Raw genomic sequence first — 5,363 nt, forward strand, 5'->3', positions numbered from 1 at the left:
ACAATGCACAGGAGAGCCCTCCACAACAAAGAACAATCATACTCAAATATTAATGGTACCAAGGTTGAGAAATCCTGTTCTGAAGGCAGCAGGGGAAGCTGTATGGTGTAGTAGAGAAAAGAACAAGCTTACAGCTCCTAGGCCAGCCACAGGGAGTATCTTATCCCTCAGCTCTGCAGGTGAGATCTAATTACCTTCATTTCGCACACAGGGAAACTGAAGTTCAGAAAAGTTAAGCAACTTGCCCAAAATCACACAATGAGCAATCATGGGAGGTGAAATTCAAATGAAAGCCTCCTGATCAAACCCAGAGGTTTTCTCCTTTATCATAATTGCACCCTCCTGGATTCTTGCTTTTCTCTGTGAATTTAGACTTTTAGTCTACCTGTACATTGTTTAGCTGGGTAAATGGTTATCAAACTATAACCTGCTCCAGGTTTACAGGAGGTTTGGTGAAAACATGAATTGCTGGACCCTACCCCTAGAGGTTCTGATTCAGCGGGACCAGGGCAGGACTTGAGAATTTGCCTTTGTAACAGGCTCTCTGTGCTGCTGCCGCCGCCTCTGCTGGCCTGGGGGCCATGCTCTGAGAACTGCTGTGTTAGGTCCTAAGTGTGTTTTCTTTTCTTCTCTTGTCTGGGGGGGAGGGGGAGGGTCATGTCCTATCCCCCCCTTGCCTCTCTCTCTCACAACTGTCCGGGGACACAGCATGCTGAATGCATAGCCTGGCTCCCGTGGACAAGCTGAGGCTGACAGGCCTGTGAAATATTAGTGGAACATGTGAAACCCACAGCCTTATGAGTGCTCACTGCAGAGCTCAGCCAGATTACATGCACTATTGGTCCAAGCAGTCCCTGCAGTCTCCCGGGAGTGAATTAAAATCATTTGCTGGTGACATAGGCGGATGGGCTGGTTCTGAGTCGGGTCTAATCTGGGTCAGAGAGCACAGACTGATCTGTCATCTGAAACACTGAAATCTCCTCCTGGCGTCTCCTGCAGGACTGCGGCTGCCCTCTGTGCACAGAGGCAAGAGGGTGGAGGTGCAGATGGAGGCCTCTGTCCCCTGTCCCTGTGTCTGGCAGCTGTTCCCCTCACGGGGTGGCTGCTTCAGGCAGCAGTAGGTGGTCTGCTTCAGGAGTTGGGAAGTCAGGCTTCTCACAGCCCTGGGGGTTTCCTACAGTTTATTACCTCTGAATACTTGGAACATCTGATGTGCTTGAGGTCCAGGAATTTGTGATGAATGTACAATCAAGACATATGCTGCACTCAAACCAGCACGAAGTAGGCAAAAGAGGGAGAGATAGAAATTAGTATTTGTTGTTGTTGTTATTGTTCAGTTGCTAGGTTGTAGCCAACTCTTTGCAACCCCATGGACTGCAGCACTCCAGGCTTCCCAGAAATTAGTATTTATTGAGCTTGATTGTGTGCAAGGCATTGTGCTTGATGCTTTACAATCATCTCATTTTATTAATCCTCATAACAGTTTTGCAAGTTAGGTATTCTTACGGCATGAAGAGATCAACTGACTTACCGAAGCCCATGAACCTTGTAAGTGGGGTCACCAGGACTTGAACCCAAGGTAAATTTGACTCCAACAGCTGTACTCTTTCCAGTTAATGACAGAGAGAGAGAGAGACAGAGAAAACGCTTGAAAACTTGAGGTTCAAAGGAGATGGGAGTGCCTTATATCTAGTGATTTACTTTGTAGTTCTTAGGCCAGTCATGGCTTTATCAAGCCTTTGTCAGATTACTTCAGAAAATCACTTTCTCTATTGTGTGGTGCTGAGAAATTAGAATGAGGGGAAATGCATTAGTGATGCTGTAAGGGATTTGATTTCCATCCTTAGGTAAATGACTTGTGAAGTGAATATTCCCCTCAGAGCTTTGTAGAAGACACAGTAAATTCCAGAACTACTAATAGAGTTTTGGAAGAGGGAGAATACAAGATATTAAGGAGCTGAGACTTGTTTAGAGTAGAAATGCAGCTTGTTCTCCTTTCAACCAAAATTTGCCGTCTTAGATCTAGACAGAACTCCACTGCTCTTTTTCTTTCTTGAATAGGAGAAAGAAATCAACTTGTTTCCTATAGTTTCCCTGACTCGTGGAAAAAAAGTCAGAATAGGTCTTTGCAAAGTTATCCCATCCAAGAAGAAGATGAAAGAAGCATGAACCCAAGTGATCTGTTAACCCACTCTCTCTGTGGTCCCCAATGCATGGGTCTTCATTGCAAGTAGGAAGGGCATTTGGATTGGTAAGACTTTTTTACATTCACTCATCTGGAGCAAATTGTGATAGCCATAGGACAGGCAGAACCAAACATTTAAACCACTGTTGTGAATAATTGGCCTTGAGCCTCCTAATCCCATAATATGCTTAGTGGTGTCTGCAATAGGCCTGACTTCCAGCACTGGCCAATTGAAATTAGACCCAATTCACAACATAATTAATAATACCTTTCATTACTTAATGCCTTTTACAGCCCTGTAAAGCATTTTCAGTCACATTATCTCATATAATCCTCAGAACCACTCACTGAAGAAGATATTTTAATTTTCAGTTTATAGACAAAGACACCAAGCTTTGAAAAGTTCGCACAGTTGGTAAGGGGCAAAGTCCCAACTCAAATTTAAACCTGAGTCCTATCTGACTTAGGCTTGTTCACTACATTTCTATCTGCCTCTTTGTTTTGTAAGGTTGACTGCTGATTAGATTTGTTTAAAATAGCTTTTCCCTGATACAAAATAAACACATATTCTTATTGAAAATATAGAAAAATCAGTAAAGGAACTCTTCACCTTAATTATACAACCGGTGTCAACATTTTGCTGTATTTTTTTCTGTACATATTGAGTCAGCACCTCTTCATTTTGACTGAGGTCAGATTGCATGTACGTGCTTCCATTTTCTCTCCCCAGGTGGCCCTAGCACGATTTGTTTTTCTTTTTTAAAAAATTATTTTTAATTGAAGGATAATTGTTTTACAATATTGCGTTGGTTTCTCCCATACCTCAATATGAACCAGTCATAGGTACACATATGTCCTCTCCCTCTTGAACCTCCCTCCCACCTCTCACCCCTCCCCATGTCCCTAGGTTGTTACAGAGCCCTGGTCTGATTTCCCTGAGTCATACAGCAAATTCCCATTGGCTGTCTACTACATATGGTAGTGTATACGTTACCATGCAACGCTCTCCGTTTGTCCCCTCCTCTCCTTCCTGCCCACTCCCCGTCCCATGTCCATAAGTCTGTTCTCTATGTCTATATCTCCATTGCTGCCCTGCAAATAGGTTCATTGGTTCCATCTTTCTAGACTCCGTGTATATATACGTTCGTATACAATGTTCGTTTTTCTCTTTCTGACTCATTTCAGTCTGTATAATAGGCTCTGGTTCACCCACCTCACTAGAAATGACTCAGATGCATTCCTTTTTATGGCCTAGCACTATTTCTTTTCTTTTTTTTTTTTTTTAGCACTATTTCTAAAGCCTAAAAATTGCTCTGAGGGATCTGCTGTGTGGATGGAGGGATAGAATTATGAATGCATGCACACACAGGTGTACGAAAGACTTAGAAGGTATTGTCTCTGTCTTTGAAATGGCTGCCATCTAAATATTACAAGACTAACTTTTATTCATGCAGCAAATTTTTGGAACAAAAACACAATGAAGCAACTAAATCAGGAGTTACTAATATGATAACGTGTGTCGTGTGTAAGTGTTGAGAATGGGATTGGACAGCACAAATTGGGACTAGTAAAGACAAGAGTTTCTGGGCAACACAATCTTTAATTAAATTTTAAGAGAAATGAGGCCTGTGGTTGGCAGAGAGTTGTATGGTTCTTTAGTCTTTTCCAATTGTGTCACTATTACCTGAAAATTTGGAAGTTACTTATATTCTAACAATTTTCCTTTGGCATTTGGGTCCCTTGAGTGGGAGCATAGTACATCTAGTGGTCCTAGGAAACCTATTCTTTTAATCCATTTATTGAAAATATAAATGTGACCTATGTTTCTGAAGAGTGCTATTTTCTAAGCATTTATGGAAATATACAAAGAAACAAAAATAAGTTTTTTTATTATTATTTAAGCTTTGGTAAAAAGAAATCGTGCAACCTAAATAATTTACAGATTAAAAAACTGAGTGTTAAGGAAGAGGTCAGCTTTGTTGATTTTAGAAGAATGATTTATGGGTCTACTTAGCTTTAAAAGTCCTGCTGTGACATTTCGGGAACATGCTTTTCCATTGATAAGTAATGCTGTAGTGTGATAGATGAGGAACAATAGCATAAGTTTGGCCAAATAGCTATTCTTATATCTGGTTAACAGATAAAGAAGTCAGGTGATACTTTCCACCAGTGTATTGTGCAATACTGTAAAACAACAGCTCTGAGATTTAGCATAGAAAGTGAAAAATCCCCAGGGAAACTCTAGGCTGGTCATTAGAAAAGGGCATCCAGCATCAGCTGGATTCCTTAAATACCTTTGCCTATGGTTTTCATGATTTAGTAGAATGTGCACAGACTTTGAAGTCAGATCTGTGTTCAAATCCCAGCTCCGTTACTCTGTAGATGTGAGCCTTTGGAGACGTTACTTGGCCTTTATAAGCCTGTTCCTTTACTCTCTAGAAAGGGTTAGCAATAGCTGTGTCACAGGGCTGTTGAGAGGATGAACATAGTTGCTTGTGTAGAGAGGCTTACATAAAACCTGATGCCTAGTGGACCCTCGATATATCCATTCATTCAACAAACATTTTGCACACTGTTAGAGGCTGCACAGCACAAGAATGGCAGATGGTCTCTGCCCTGACAGAGCTAACATTTTAGTGGGAAAGACAGACTCAAAATAAAAGTAGACAGATAAGTATATATAATCACCATAAATTTAGTCAAATGTTAAAAAGATTCCAAATGCAGAGACTGATATTTGGAGTAAGAGTGAAACTGTGTCCCAGGTAGGACAGAGAATGCTTTTTGAACAGGCAACTTGAACAAAGAGCTAAAGCATGTGAAAGAGCCAGCCATGGAAGAGTAAGGGGTCAGCCTTATGAGCAGAAAGAGTGGCCTGTGCAGCAACATCACCTGAGGCAGGCATTACTGTTCTGGGAACTGAACAAGACCAACGGGACATGGCCTGGAGAACAAAGAGGTGAACTGCTTTGGAAGAACAAGGTAGGAGTCAGCAAGGATGGGTCAGCCATGGCCTTGGTAGAGAGTCTAGGTTTCATTCTAAGTACGATGTGGGCTTCCCTGGTGGCTCAGACAGCAAAGAATCCATCCTTAATGCAGGAGAACCAGGTTCAATCCCTAGGTCAGGAAGATCCCTTGAAAAGGGAATGGCAAGCCACTCCCATATTCTTGCCTGGAA

Source organism: Bison bison, unplaced genomic scaffold (assembly GCF_000754665.1).
Source record: "Bison bison bison isolate TAMUID 2011002044 unplaced genomic scaffold, Bison_UMD1.0 scf7180017864525, whole genome shotgun sequence".
NCBI classification, from domain to species: domain Eukaryota; kingdom Metazoa; phylum Chordata; class Mammalia; order Artiodactyla; family Bovidae; genus Bison; species Bison bison.